Consider the following 16,278-nt stretch of genomic DNA (forward strand, 5'->3'; position numbering starts at 1 on the left):
TAAACGAAAATGCAAAAGCAAATATGGATGTATCTTTCTGTGACAGACTTGATGTTTGCATCCCTGTGTAGTTGCTACATGGACAAAACCTGGATAAAGCAAGCAAGTACAGTGAGTAAGAGAACCGCTGCCTAATTGAGAAAAGTTTGCGGATCTTTTATAAATAATCAAATTAAACTATTGCTAATGGACCTCCCTATTATGAGGAGAAACAATAAGAATGACATGCAATTACCTAACTTTTGGAAGTTGTGCCTACTCGAGAGGTTGACTTACAACTAAGTGTAAAGGCTGAACTTGGAGAGCTGCATGATGTTAGCAATGCAGACTTGCCCCGTGTGTGTGTGTCATGAGGCTGTAAGGAAACAAGGACAGGGTAGTGTGTGCTTTAATTAAACTTTTATTTTCATATTACTGTCAAATTCTGAGAATGTGACATAGGTACCCAAAGCTTACAGTAAGTTTTGCAATTTAACTACTGTTCAATTACTGTTACTACCAAATAGACAGCTCTTTATTCCTGCTTTATCTTGGAACACAAAGAAGAGGCAAGTCCAATAAGGTTTGCAGTTTAACAGTGTTTATTAGGTGCTTAAAATAAGCTTAATGTAAAATTAATCCTTTACTTGATGTAACATTTTATCCATATTTTTGATTTCTGGTTCCCATTTGTACTTTTGTCTTGACAAGTACAGCAGAGGGGTTTTTTTTGTGTACCAAGTTGTAATCTTAATTAAGATGAGGCTTAAATATCTTTCCTTCCTGTGCTCGGAGTCCTTAGGAGTGCACAGACACCAACAGTTCCCCATACTAGCATTTATTTCCACGTACATACTGAATATGAATTCCTATGGCTTGAATGAGTCTGAACTCTGGGGAGGACACTGCTTTTCAGAAAAAGACAGTCTGGTGGGGGGTTCGTGTTTGGCTTCTTCCCTTCCCCATCCCCCAGTCAGCTGACTCGAGCACACTTAAAAACAACAAGCAAAAAAGTCAATGTCCTCGACTACTTTTCAACCAGAAAATATTAGGATAGAAGAAGAACTTGCTTCTCACTACCGCTTTCAGAGATGATGTTCCTCTTAACAGCACCTGTAAAATGTGGGGCCACAGTTGCATTCATTGTTCAGTGAGCTTGTCCACATAGTTAAACCCACCGACAGCAATGAATGTTGATTGTGACCTTTTTTGTAAAGCTTGGCAGGGTGGGGGAGAAACCTCGTGTGCTGGTTAGGTTGCTATCTTCGGTGTTAAGGCCTGAAAGCATGAAGTAAGGAGGAGGATGGTTAGCTGGAGGGTACAATCAACGGTCGATGGTTTTCGCTTTAATTCCAAACTCACCGACAGCGTTGAATGTTCACTGAAGCAACCACTACAACAGAACTCCATTGCCTTGACAGCATCCTTAAATGTCTGAAAGGAGGGGGGAAAATCAAAATTGACACAGTGACTTTAATCATACAGATGATGCAATTTCTGTTATTGTTCTCTTACCGACACCAATACCCTTCTCTGCCCATCCTATTTCGATCTTCAGGCAAGGAGCTGGCAGTTTTCCAAGCTGCTTCTCTATGAAAAGAAAAGATATTTCATTTACTCAGGTTCTAACTCTATAGGCTGGGCATCCTGGCAGAAATGGATTGATGTGGTCTGATATGTCCATTACATCAGAACTGAACTTTTTGGCAAATCAAAACACAAAATCCTCTAATTTATCAAAGTTGGCTAAGAATTTTATGAATCGGTGTTGCCAGTTAGAGACTGCCCAACTGACTGAAGTGTCTTTTGCTGACATGGTTCAATTGGATTAAAGCTTGTTTAGGATTGATGAAAAACTACATTTGCTTTTAAGGTTTAATTTCTTAATAAGCTTCTTAAAGACAGAAGACCTTTATTGTCTTAGAAATTGTCACACATGCAGGACCTGTTATTATAGTTTTCAGAAGGGAGAAGGATGAATTTTTGTCAAGGTTTGACATAAATTTAAGTGGCAGCATGCTGTTTACTCTGCGATGATCAATTTTTTGATATAAAGTCCTCATTCTTAACTTCCACAATAGCACAACACACATTTCCGATCTTTTTGAATTTTCCAATTAATTTGTCCTTTTTCAAAAGAGGAAGAAAAAAAAAAAAAACTCAAGTAGATGTAGTGCTGTAATTTCCATGTGATAGACAGGATGTCCCGTCTGGGGGGAGGATTTCAGAGGACAGATCGGAGAGCAAGCATGGTAACCTGGGAATTTTACCTTACTTACTATGCGCAATCGTGAGCTGACTTCTCTCGCAGATCAGTCTCTTGAAGCCAGTTGGTCTGAGTGCTTTTCCTTTGGGCTGTGTATAGCTCGCTGCACTGAAGCTGACTGATTCATTGGCTTCTGTGAATTGCTGTTTATTAAATATTTTACCAAAGGACTAGGTAGTTTTGTACTCTGATTTTTTTATTAATGTATGATTTTTTTTAAAAAAAATTTATAAATGCTCTTTGTTAAAGAGCTTAAAGGGAACCAGCACCAAAAGACTGCAATTCATGTGTGCTGCCTGCATGAATTCTGTAAAGAAATGCCATGACAAGCGCTTTCACCTAGCTGTTTCTTTCAACTAATTGTTCTGTGTGTACAGGCTTTTATTACTTTTTATCAATTAACTCAACTGTATCTTCTGTCAAATGAATCTAGAGGACAGCAAGTCATTAACATATCCTATTGGAGAACTAGACATGAAGGGGATAAACCACATCTCTCCTTTGTGGTAGATTAGACATATTTTGTTTAGGAATGGCCCTGTGATTACGAATGTATCCGACTTCAAAGCAGTGTGGCAGCGAACCCCTTTTTGCTGACACAGCAGCATGGGATATCTGCTGCTGATGAATACTTTAGCCCTGAAGCTGGATTTTCCATTTGTTTGTACTGGCTTTATCACAGTAACTCCATGGATGTTAGGGAAGGAGCTCTGGTTTACACCAGCATGAGCGATGAGAGAATAAGGCTCTTCAGCTCAATAGTCTTTTGTACTTATCTGCATGTGTTCAACATTGTTCTAGCCAAATGAATAGACTTCATGGCTTAAGGTCACTCATGTTTACCATCAGCCCTGTTATAAGCTTGCTTTCTGTACAACACTTCTTTCAGTATTTATTCCTATGCTCTTATTCCCTGCTTCCCTCTGTAACTTCATACTTCAGATTGGGTCTTGCCTGTCAGAAGCCTGGCCCTTAGGATGGGGTTTAGGGAAGGAGAGGAGCTTTGTAGATGTTATGGTTGGGCAAAATGCATTAAAGGTTATTTTCACTGATTACTATTATGTTTCTCTCCCCTTGCTCCTAGTGGAAAAACCTCAGTATTTTTGGTTACCTAACCTATATTGAAGGGGACTAAGACTAGTTCAAAGTACAAAATAAGTAATCCTGCATTACAGCCCTGATGCCCAATGTGTGCAGGTTATGCAGGGTAAAAATGCTTTCATCTTCTGTCATCTGGTTTTCTTTTCTTTTTTTTTTTTTTTTTAATCCCCTAGTGGGCTTAGCTAGCTGTGTTACAAATGCCAAATTTATTTTAAGTTTTATTTCAGATCTGCAGGCTTATGAGACCATTCAGACTATATTTTTTTTAATTAAAAAATAATTTAGGGTTAGTAGGTCATAAATAAACCAGAGCACTTCCCTGGCTATGAGCTATAGGGTCATAGTGTACATGAAATATCACTTAAAAAAAAAAAAAAAAAAAAAAAAAAAAAAAAAAAAAAAAAAAAAAAAAAAAAAAAAAAGGCACCAGGAACCTAATGTGAATTGACAGAGGTACATGAGGATGTAGTTCATTGTGTCGTTGTAAAGGCCATAGGGATTTGGACTGCTGGAGTTGCCTGTCTTAGGAATAGATAAGATACCTTGTCTGATGACCTGTACCTAATTTAAGTGACTGCCTTTGCCAGTCCTTCCAGAGGGCAACTGTGTGAAATAGAGCATCTCATCTTCAGCCTTCAGTCCTTTTCCTCTTCTTGATGGCCTGACCTAAATTGAAGATATGGGTGTTGTTCTGCACAAACAAACAATTACCTCAATGCTATGTGAGCTGCATCTTTAGTTCTAATTAGCTAGCTCTTGCATTTTGATTTTTATATATCTTGAATCAAAAGGCAAATGTTCAGCTTCATTATACTGGTTAATACTGGCAACTAGATTTTTGTCATATGGTGCACTCATGTTTAACAGCTGCTGTATGTAAAACAATAATAAAAGCTCCCTTTCCCTACTTACAAATGGTGGCTGGAGCCATAAGGCACTGCTCTGCCCTGCTTATTGCCCCACGTCATTCCTTCCTTCTTTCTCCCTTCCCTGCACAAGTGCTCACGGAAATATAGATGATGGACATCACACAGGCCTGGCTTTGCTGGTTGCGTCAAGCTGTGTGTGTGTCTGTTGACTAGTCTTGCTAATTCTCCAGCAGCGAGATCCTTTGGGAACAAATATCTAGATGAATAAACAGATCTCAGGTTGGGGTTTCTTAAAAGTTGTGAACTTCAGATAATTTCCCTAATGATGCATTAAAAATAATCTATACAGATTGTACATTGATTAAAATAGTACGTTAGCGTGCTGCTGTGGTAGATACTCTGCATGACTTACAACATCTTTTTCCTTTGCTGGCATTAAACTTTTACTGGGAGGTGGAGTAAGACTTTTAAGGCAAACACTCACTTCTCTAAAACAGACAACAGAACAATAGTATCAATACTCATATTGCCAAGTTATCTTGGCGATACGGTTGTAGGCTCCTTTCATTAATTCCATCTCCCACTTGCCCTCTCCCACAGTAGGTCGGCAGGCTTCCAGTTATACACTTGGGGACAGGAAGAAATGCAATGAGGTTGGATGTATTTTTAATTTTGTCACAAAAGTGAATTCCAGTGGCAGTGTCTAAAAATGGCACTAACACACTTGGGATCAGATTCTCAGCTAGTGTAAACTGACACAGCTCCATTGACGTCAGTGGAATCTGCATTTACACCAGCTGGCACCTGGAGATTCATCTGGAAAAAAGTGAAGTAGACTGATCGGTCATTAGTTTTTTAGTACCTTTTCTATTTTTTCATCTTTTTGATTAAAGTGTTCTCAAATGCCAAATCTTCATGTACCTGCAATAAATTAACAGCAATAATAAATCTCGTTAAGCATTCACATTGTGATGTGCTTCTACTAAAAGGAATTAAATCCAGCTGACTTGTTAGAGCTTCAGCTTATTCTTGCATGTCTCTGAGTTATATGCTGAAAGTAAAATTTCTGTGCAGTTGTGAAGAGGAAGGCCTTTCTCTGACACAATGAATAGCGTTCACTTTCAGTGAACACTTGGTGGTAGCGGTGGTAGAAATGGCAAGAGCAGAATGCTGCTCTTGCAGGGTTACCTGCATTGTGATCGAAGAGACTCGCCGTGTTCTGTGAACACCAACTCCAGTTGTGTGCGCAGTGCATTGGGGTATGGGATCGACTCCTAATTACTAATGCAGTAATTCTAAGACCAATGTTTCTAGAGAAACCAGCTAGACAATCGCAGTGTTTTCATTTTGCCTTCAACCTGTGGAAACATGGTAACATCTTTATAAACCTCTGCTGGAAAAAGTATGTTAGGGAATATTTCACCATTTACTGGAGTACAGCCATCTCTGGAGAAGAGCAGCAGCTGTGTAACATCTTGAAGTGCTAGTGCATGCCAGCCTGAGACAGGAGAGAAAATCATGATTGCCTTGTTTAAATTCTGCATTCTACACGGTTGCTTTTTCTTACATTCTGGTGTGAAGAAATCTAAAGTTATAGAGAATTATTGTCATTATTGCCAATGAAATAAGAGTGGGAAATATCTTGGCATACCAGAAAAGCATTTTGGAGTGAAATAATAACCATAAGATTTTTTTTTTAAAAAACAAATCAAAACCTGGGTGACATGCATGCATATCACAATCTGCAATTTGTTGAGTCTTCTCAAAGTTCTACTTGCCCAAAAAAAGCACATCCCCAAATGTGTTAGGTCATGTGTTTGTAGCCTTTGACAAAGTTTTTGAGCAAGTCTGCTGTCAAAAATTTGACTCTGCTTTTTGAAACAAAACCCATCAGATGACAATACGTGTCTACAACCCAGTCAAAGAGATGGGATGGTGATTAGCCGAGCTCATTTAGGAGCAGTGCAAACGTGAGGAGTAGCGGTGATATCAATTCAGTCAAATATTTGCACCTCCAGAAATAATTTAATTGCCGAGTTGGAAGGTATGCTTTGCCCATTAGAATTTTACCTGGCTAGTGTCTTCTTAAATTTTGATATTAAAGACTCTTCCAAAACAAAACTTAACGTAAAAATAGCCAAGGTAGTATTGGCTTTTTGCATACTACATAAACTTATTGTACCTCATTCAACATAAATTATTACTTTTATTTAACAAATCTCAATTACACTTTTTTTTCCTCTAAGCAGACTTTTATATCTAAGCTATTGTGCCTGACTATGCAATTTATATGGGTATTACTTCATGTTGTTAGTCCTGTTTGAAACTGTAAGAGCTTTTCCAGCATACAGGGCTGTAGCACTGGATCTGCAAGCTTTGTCTTTTTATTTAAAGACAAGAAGTTGCCAAATCAATTCTAATACTGCCTGCAGTTTCCCAGCCTTTTTGGACTACAATTCCACTTTTTGTTACTGGAACAGATTACTATTTATGGAAGATATGCACATATTTTAGTGTCCATAAATCATATGCAAACATCTGTTCTTTAGATCAGTAGATGGAGTATGGTAACTGGTTTTTACGTTAATATCCATGAAGCAATGCTCACCGACTGACGTTATGCTTAGAGTTTAATGTTTTAGCAAACATTTCAGTAATCTAACTTTTCAGGCAATGGAAGTCAAAATAGTAGAAATTGCAAACACAGTCTGGCATAGAGTTCTGTGTGGCCTGTACCCAAAAAAGGTCTAATGGACATGATACAATAGCCGGGGTGAATATTGAGAGCACCACGATCAACTTGACCAAAGCACAAGAGGTTCTGTTAGTAATTCCCTGTAGACGTTACTCCCTTTGAAGGTAATTTCTTACCCTCTCCCTCCTTCTGATAGCCTTAAACAGGCACTCTTTCCTTTTTTGATGAACCTGGATTATGTGTGGAGACCTGCATTTTTTTTGTCTTGGTGCTGCCCTGTGTTTCCTGTGTGATCATGTGGGTTCTAAAGCCAATAACTGTAAAACATATTCTTCAGGATGCAATTTGTTTAGCTTTTATTTCCAGCTTTTATTTGGCTGTCCTGGGTACCAAGACTGGTTGTCTCTCAATATCTGCTCCTTTGTCTTACAAATCTCATTTGAAAAATAAGACTAAATGTTGATCTCATGGAAAGGGAGACTTAATATTTTGAGGCTGCATTATAAATGTTAGCAAAGCACCTGAATTTTGATGGGATGGAAGTCAGCATAAAAATGGAAAGAAAAATATTCTGTATGACTAAGAGGTATTAGTCTGAATTCTACTGTAATCAGATCTTAGACAATAGCTTGTAGTTTTCTTTAGCTGCAGAAAAGGGGATGATTACTTCTGACTTGCCTGGTCTTTGGTGCCTGCTAATCCTCTTGGTTTAAAATAAACTAAAAAACAAAACAAAACTCTTTCAGAATAAATGAGTGAGGATCTCCATCTTATTTAGGACCTGTGGACTATTTCTATATAGTTTGCATGTTTTTTTTGTGCTTTGAGACCTGATGGCAGCAGTGTTGAGTGTGAATACAATGGTTGTCTTATGTTCTTCACAGTGACTATATACATGCAAATTCAGAGGAACTTGTTTAGGGCTTTTACAATGTTTCATTTTATTTTGGCTTTTACTTTCTTCCTAAAGGTTGTCTGATACAGAAAAAATTCTGCTGGAGTGCAACTGGGCTTAGGTATTCTCTGTGTGTCTATATCTCAGTCTGGCAGAGCACAGTGCGGTAACAACTGGCTTTAATATCCCATCCTCCTTTTTCTGAGACACCTTAGGAATAGACTGCAAGAATTACTAAATTCAAATAATTATGGTCTTGCCACACAAAGTTACTTTTGATCAATGGCAAGTCATTTAAGCTTAAAGTTTAGTGGGTAATACTTACAGCCTCATAAAAGTGTGGTGATGGCTGATATCTCAGATAGTGCTTTGAACATGTGAAGTGCTATATAAACAATACAGGGCTATTGCACACAACTCAAGCTATTAGCATCTGAGGCACACTGCCCCAGGCCCTCAAAGGGGAGGCGTGCTCTCGCTGGAAAAGAGGTGCTGCTTGAGTCCTGTGTCTCTGTTCCCGGGTAAAGCATCAAGGTCTGGTATCTACATGCTACCTAGAAAGGAGCGGTGTGTGGAGGGGGAAGGCATTTTAAATGCTGTTTATTACACAGTGCTGGATACCAACGAAAGGCAGGCTGTGTTCGGTTAGAATTGATTTCTGAAGACTTAAGGAAGTAAATCACTGATCACATTATCTCCTTTGTGAATGCATTTTGGTATTCCTGCATTTTCTTTCCTCTGAAAATTCAGCATGCAAATTTATGAAAGTTGCTAACACACTTGATAATTCTCATGTGTAGTTTGACATAGATGAGAGATTGTGCCTCTTCTTTATTCCTAAAAGCATCACTATTACTTTATGGAAGTTGTGTAAATTCAATTTGAAAGAACACTGAGCATTTCATGGCTCTCTGTAAATGTTGGGTGAAATCTTCTTGAGTATTAATATTATTAGTTTAAGTTAAGAAAGTAGTAGGGGGGCATTTGCTAAACAGCAAGTGTAACACCTACCTAGTAGAGCTGAAAGTACTGCTCAAATGAGAAGTTTTCATAGGAACTGGTGGAATTGCCTCATTTGCCTCATTCCTGCTATCCGTCACACTCCACATGCTCTGATAAATAAAGGCTATTGCTTAGGACTTGCAAAACATGCCTGTCTTGCGATCACTATAGCATGCAGTCTGGGGCAGTCGAAAGGCTCACAGCTGCCTTCAGGGAGAAGATGAAATTCCCTGAAACCCTTTTATGCCTGTCACTGCTCCAGTTCAAAAACAAAATTGTTTTTGGTCCAGAGTTGGCAAAGCATTCTTTTTGCCTTCCGATAGTGTAACTTCTTACTTTCAACCGTAGAGGCCATTTTTAAGAAAAAACAAGCATAAAATTTTTTTTCATAATTCCGAGTGTCTTCAGCTAAGCCTTTAGGCATGTTAAATGATGTAAGCAGAAGTTTTGGGTTTTTGTTATTGTTATCTAGGAACAACCACTCGGAAAAAATACGCTACTGACCCAACCCTATAAAGCTCTGAATGCAGCATGAACTGAGAGTTTGAAGAATTGGGTACACAGTTTAAATGTTTAGCATAGCAAAAACTATTCTAGTACAAAGTTACTTGTACTGGATTTGATGATTTACAGCACAGGCTAAGCATAATCCCATGTGCTCATAGAGCAAATGCCTAGTTCATTTACTGCTTATGTGTAAAACAAAACAAACAACCCCTCCCCCAAACCACACACATGCAAAATACCCTGGCAAAGGTATTTGTAAGTAATATATGTTTGTCTAAAAAACAGCTCACAACAAAGAGGATTGCAGAAAATGTTATAAAGGCCTTATCTTTATTGTTGAAAATAGATGCACCCTTAGCGCTTTTAATCTGTCTGTACTCTCTCGGCTGTCCCAACATCCTCCTCCTTGTCCCTGTTGAGCTTAGCTGCCCTTTGAAAAGCACTTTGTGCTCCAGTGACCACTTTAAACTCTCTATTGATAAAATTAAACTGGACTCCTAATTTATTTTTCCAGCAGAAAGTGCAAGTTGAAAGTGGTCATTGGCCCACAAACTTGTGGTGAGAGCAAACATGATTTTAGTGGGAAAGGGGGAGTGAGGTTTAGTCTCCTTTTCTGTCCTTCTCAATCCCTTTCTCCTGCCAATTTCTTATATTTCTTTTGCTTTCTTCCTGCTCTGAGTCCCAGGAAATTGCAGTCAGGTCTCTACATTCCTTCCTCCAATTTCCCTCCAAGTCATACTTTGGCTAGATTGTGTTCTGCTGTTTCTCTAGCCCAGCAGCAGTGAGGTTTTCCTTTTCGCAGCCATCTGCTGTAGTAAGGAAGGGTAAGTCAGAGTATAAAGCAATGTCTGGGACATCACCTGAAGCTGGTTTAAGAATCCAGATTCTGTCTCTTAAAACTGTAGGAGATGGACTAGTGGTTTGGCAAAGAAGCAAATGAGTAAATGGGATGAGGGAGAGAATATGTAGCCACTGAAAGTGGGGTTTATTAAGCTGCTCCCCTTGCTTTGCCTGTGCTTATGTATATTTTAAAAATACATGATAAACACATGCCCACTACTTAATGTAATGGAAGAAAGGGAAATCTCTCTTCCTTTTTGCTATTTAAGGACCAGATACTGTACATCTGAGGCATCCAGAAAACTCAGCAATATCAAAATTTTTTTCTAGACAACTGAATTTTACTTTTCTGCAGTAACTAGTGTGTTTAAACTCCTTGCCTGTAATGAACAACCCCTTTTTAGAATGAGTGGATGACATTTTCTGCAATCAGTGCCTTTAAAAAATGTTTCTGGCTGAGAGATCAGCTATTACCATCTCAGTAACCCCTCGACTCAATCCCCACGCCCTAACCTAAACACTGATAGGTGACGGGGGCTGCTCTGAGCAGCTTTGTTTCTGAGGGGTTCTGTTTCTGCATCAAGACCTTTGGATTTCTAAAACCTTTCTTACTTACCTACAGATTTTATTGCTGATGGTAATTGGGGAATTTGTGGTTCACAGACTCACATTCCTGTGTTGCTTAAAGGTGTTTTAATGGCATTTTTCTTTAGAGAAATTTGGATGAAATTCCCTTCAGTGGGAGGGCTGCACCACTTAGGTCCTGTATGAACCCTATACTGTTGAACACCTAATGCAAAGACGTTATGTTGGCTTTTAGCAGATAGGGTGAATTTCATTCTTAGTGAATATGACCCAGGTGCTAAAAAGCTGTAGCTGAAAGTGCCAGGTTAAAAGCACAAGTCAGCTAGGTACATAAATATTACATGGCTACATCTTTAATGGGTTCCTGTCATGGACTTGCTTTGTTTAAATATTTCCATAACCCTGCTGATTTATTGCGTCTTTTCTAGGAGTATGCTGTTAGCAGGAAACTCAGTTGAAGCACTTTCAATCATGCTGGAGGATCATTATACTTTCACTTGAATAACTAATTAGTTGCAAGAAATTAACCACTGCTGTTTAGCACAAAAACACATCCAAGAAGGCTTTCATTTCTGTTGTGGAAAATGACCTCAAGCACTTGAGGAGGGGGCAGAAAGGAGAAATAATGATCCTGCTGTCTCTTAATATAACTTTTGTTTTCAATTCAACCTGATAACTAGCAGGCAGCAAAGCTGTCTGAATAGGGCCCTGCACTTGGGCTCAGGATAAACACATTTTAATCTCGCCTGTCCCGTGGATCTGCTGGCTGACCTCATTCTATTGACAGAACCTGGTCTGAGATTCCAAATCCTGTCCCCTAAGGCTACAAGAGGCAGAGTGAGACTCACAAAGGAGTAAAGCAGTGAATGGGATGGAGGGAAGGATATAACCAAAGAAAAGATGTCACCAGTCTGTTCATGTCTCTGGGTCTAACTTTTCCTGTTGTAAAATGTGGATCATGCTTAGCTGGAAACGGGGGGTGGGGGGTGTCTAGTCTGAGTATATTGCACAAGAGCTCAGTATTATTGTCATATGCCATTAGCAGCACTGCTAATGTAATGTAAGTCAGAATGAAGTGAGGAAGGAGAAGGAAGAATAGCCAAAATATTTAGCAATCTGCCCCTCTTCTAGCATAAAAATTGAAGGGAAATTGAGGACAAATGGCTTCCAAGATCTAGACTTTTCTCTAATATATAAAAACAGCTTAACAGGACTGAGTGTGAAATCCTGGTCACTGGCTTTTCTGGAGCTGCAATTTCATCCCAATTATTTGAGAAATACATATATTTTCTAAATTTATAAAATAAAAATTTTGTAACCAAACTATATATGTCAGTCTTCTCTCATCTTCTTTCAGTCTTCTTCTCCCTCTCTTGCAGAGGAAGTGGATTCCTCAAATATTTGGAGAGAAAGGGAGAGAAGTATCATGCAGTAATGTAAAGGCAAAGAGGCTGGGAAGCTTATTGGTATTTCTTGCTCTCCCCTTCCTTCTGTCTGCCCCCACTTGTAAGGTTAGAAAGCTAAATCTTCAATATGTGTATATCAGCTGTAGTGACACAGAAATGCTGGGAATTATTCAGTGTAAAAAGAGAGCAGGCTTCTGTGGTCATGGCAAACTCATGCTGAATATCAAAAATAAGAAGCTGGAGCCAAAGGGTTTTAAAGCACACAGTACCCCATTCCTTTAATACCTTTATCACTTCTCCCCTTCCTCTTCTATTGCCTTCCATCCAGTGCTTGCTCTCAAGCACCTGTTTTGGGGAGTGTACCTGAAGGTTAGGATCAGAATCCTACCTTTTTTTTTTTTTTTTTTTTTTTGAGATTTTGATTAATGGCAAAATTGCAACTCTATTGGCACGTGGGAATACAGCAGAGAGGAAGGTCATGGCTAACTTTTTGTGTGGGGAGGTTTGTATTTGTCAGGAAATCTAACTTAATGTGGAAGAAAACAGCAGAGCTGCCCTCTAGAAAGAAGGCACTAGCGATGCCATAACAGCTTCACTCAAACCCGTGACAGCATTTTTCTTGAGGACCTATGGAGCAAACAATTTCAGACTAGCTGCACTGCACTAAAACAGGTTGGCACAAGCACAGGCAGCCAAGGGGTAGTGTGTGTGTGCTTGCACATGCAAGGCGCTCTGTTTCAGGAGGATGTCTGCACACAGGAGCTCACTGGGGAAAAAGAAAGGGGGAAGGGGCTAGTGAAAGTTCTTCTCTGCTGAAAATCACCTACTAGTCTTTTAAAACTGTGCATTACCCTGAAACTGCATGCTGCCTTGACACTTAGTGGAATTTTAGCAGAAATTCCAGGCTTTTTTGCGCTTCACTGAAAAGCACCCTCTGAGTGCAAGAATAGCACAGAAATTTGTTAAATTCAGTGCAATGTATCTTTCAAATAATGTTATACAATAGCTTAACATAAGACTCTTTAGTTCTAGCACCTGTGGCTCATTTAAACTAGGTAGACATGCCTTGTAGTAATTACAACTGAATAACATTGAATATAAAATCATTAACAAACATCCAAGTCTTAGGCTGTTGATAGATGCCTCAGCTTCCCGTTCACCTTATGAAGATGTTCTAATCTGCTTCCACCACCTCTTTTAGCTTCAGCTGCTCTTTCACTTTGGTCTGTGACTGCCCAATGAGCTTAATGTGTCTTCAAATTACATGTACTGCATGTAAGAGAAGTTTCAAACTCCAGTTTGGACTTCTGCCTGTGGTTCAGATTCGGTTCATATATGAAATATGAGTGCCTAATCGGATCTAAATCTTGAAGCTCTTTCTTACTGTAGTTCATGCTAGACTCCAGTTACTGACTTGCTAATGTTCAGATATCAGCTGTCTCTGTTGTGAAAATCCATGGTCCTTCGTAGTTTTGCATGTCCAAAAGGGGTGGAGAATATGTAGCCTGAAAAGAAATAAGTATCTAGGGAGAAGAGAATGTAAGACTGCTTTGTTTAAAAGAAAAATGTTGAAATGCAATTAAAACAAATAGGCAACTAAGTTTGCTTTACATTCAAACTTTGGTAATTGGATGAAATCACGAAATGTGGATCATTTGTTTAGATAGCATTGTGCAAATTCCACAAATGAGTCAATAGCAGAGCAAACCTTAGACCTCTTTACTGAGAAAATGCATTTATATGGGCTGAGTGCACTGAGCCAAGATATTGATGAGGGACAGGCAGAGAGATATCACCTTAAGTGGATTATAGGAAAAAGCATGTAATTATGTTCCATTCTCTCCATTAGGAAAACTCATTCGTATTAGTTGCATGTGAACATAGCTGATTTTCTGTTTCATTAGCTATGTGAACATGCAGTGGAAAAGACCAAGGAAACGAGGAGGTGGGTTAGTCGCACATTCGAGAATCCGCCCTGCACTTGGGCCTTTGCTGTGTAAGCTAGAAAAGTGTGTTCCAGACCCTTGATTACTTCAGAGAAATGGAAAGACAAGTTCACTGTGCAAACTGTAAGAGGTTCCGAATTACAGAAAGAATGGTTGCTTGCCTGGTACGTATGTCCGGTCTGAATCTTGTCCTTTTTCTCCACCCTTCTCCGCCCTCTGAGGACATCGATCCGACCTTATTTGTCTTCCTTTCCAGTCTCCGCAAGCTGTAGGTCTATAAACATGGTTTTATATGTATAAGTAAAAATATTTCTCTAATGTTTTAGCCTGCGCGAGTGTTCTAAGCTTTTATGTCTTACCCGTTGATTCTGCTTTCACAGCCAGCAACAAAACATGGCTGCTTTTTTTTCAAATGACAACTGATTTCCACACACACTTGGTGGTGAGTTAGGGTTTCTGTAGTTCAAACTCCTTGTAAGTGTAGTGAATGCATATGCATTCACCATCTTTATAATTGCAAGGACTTGCTGGAGTATTATACCTCTGAATAAATATATATTTTTTTCTTTTATGGAATGGAAATAGAGATAGTTTTATTGGTCAAAAATAAGAACAAAATCTGTGCTTTGTAGGCATATGCTCTGTCTCATGAAAATCAAGGAAAGAACTAGCAGTCTTTCTTGGATTATGGCTTCTTTGTGCCTAAACTGTTTGATATAAGTTATAGATGTTTGTCAAAGGTACATAGTCAGAAGCTGAACGAGGCACTTGGTCAGCGTTGCCTTGGCTTTGGCATTCTGCCCGGGATTTTTTTTCCCCCACTGTCCACCCCCCCCCCCCAAAAAAAAAAAAAAAAAAAAAAGTCTGGGGGCTTAGGACCAACTCTTTCTCATTCTTTCTTTTTTGAGCCTTTGTATAATACTAGTATCAACTATTCAATCAGCATCTTTGAAAAGCACCTACCAGGCTGCCAGATTCATGATGTAGAGAAGCTAAATGGTGCCAGAAATCAGTCACTTTGTGCTAAATATGGCTGCTGGCTCCTTTCCCTGTCTGTCAGAGCCTGTAAAAGAAGTCTAATGCTCTGCTTTTCAGTGGAAAGATGGCAGAGTTTAAAGAAAATGACATCTGAAGTTGCTGTTACGTAACATTTTTCTTGCCAGCCTGTATGGTTAAGGGGTAAAACAGGTCTCGAATGGTAGCAGGGTCCTATATAAATTCCTTTTTGGTATCTTATATTGCATGGGATGCACTTATGTTCAGCTACTGTATTTACCATTGAGCTCTTCACTTGTCGTGAGTTGTGTTTAGGAAATTTAAAAATTTTTCTATTTTAAACAACAACAACAAAATCTTTAAAACTTGACTTAGAAAATGCAAACCAGTTGTACTTTACACTCTGTTTGAAGATAACCTTAAAACAGTGGTCTAGAATGAACGAAAAGGAATAATTTGTTCACCACAATGGATCAGTTTGGTTCTTTTATTAAGAAAAGGTGGGAAAAAGAAAGTAATTTTCAGCTATTTTGCTGCCAAACTGCCTTGCACATGCACAGAACTTCAGCCAGCAGAATACCTGTAAAGCTGTTCAGCTACCCTCTGCTTTCATCAACCAGATGATGTCACTTGGACCTGGCATACTGAAAGCTAAAATGGTGTAATATTAAAATGAAAAAAGTAATGGTGAATCTAAAGAGCAAACATCTTTTTCACCATTAACCATAAATGCTATTAGAGGGGGAAAAACAAAAAAAAAACCCTTAATTCCAGGTTTTATAGAATCAGGGGACCTTCCCAAAAATACTGAGAGCTGACTTCTTTTATGAGACAGAACAGAATGAGTTTTCTTTCATTCACATTTGTTAAGTATATTTGGTAGGTTTTTTTTCTTTTTTTTTTTTCCTCCTCGTCAGTCTAATGGAAATCTGATCAAGCTGCATTACTTTGCTTAGGCCTGTCTCTCACCTGGCTTAGGTGCTAAACCCTCATTGAGTGCATAAACCCCAAACTGAAGTCGTCAGCCGCCCCTATTTACCGGTTGTCTCACTATGGAGGTGCCCAAAGCCGCTAGCCACGGACCTATCTGCTGGTGGCAGTGGCCACTGCCCAGGCCTGGGTCTTGTCAGGGAGGCACGCGCCGAGCATCCCGCGGGCTTGCTCCGGCACCCCTGTGGGCTGGGGACGAAA

At 39.2% G+C, this 16,278-nt stretch overlaps 1 long non-coding RNA gene across 14 annotated transcripts in view; it reads right to left on the reverse strand.

Annotated features, from left to right (window-relative positions):
• Positions 1 to 382: 382 nt before the first annotated feature.
• The window catches only part of LOC112994447 (uncharacterized), a 65,202-nt gene continuing 49,306 nt past the window's right edge, over positions 383 to 16,278 (reverse strand). Inside the window, exons 3-6 of one of the 14 annotated variants that reach the window (XR_010390157.1) lie at positions 5,404 to 14,365; positions 5,078 to 5,136; positions 1,342 to 4,012; positions 383 to 1,257 (exon numbers count right to left, since the gene is read on the reverse strand). This is a non-coding gene — a long non-coding RNA (uncharacterized LOC112994447). Of the gene's footprint in view, positions 1,258 to 1,341; positions 14,366 to 16,278 lie in introns of all 14 variants that reach the window. The other 13 variants (XR_010390150.1, XR_010390154.1, XR_010390155.1 and 10 more) reach the window with 13 other exon arrangements.

Source organism: Dromaius novaehollandiae, chromosome 8 (genome assembly GCF_036370855.1).
Source record: "Dromaius novaehollandiae isolate bDroNov1 chromosome 8, bDroNov1.hap1, whole genome shotgun sequence".
Lineage (NCBI taxonomy): Eukaryota > Metazoa > Chordata > Aves > Casuariiformes > Dromaiidae > Dromaius > Dromaius novaehollandiae.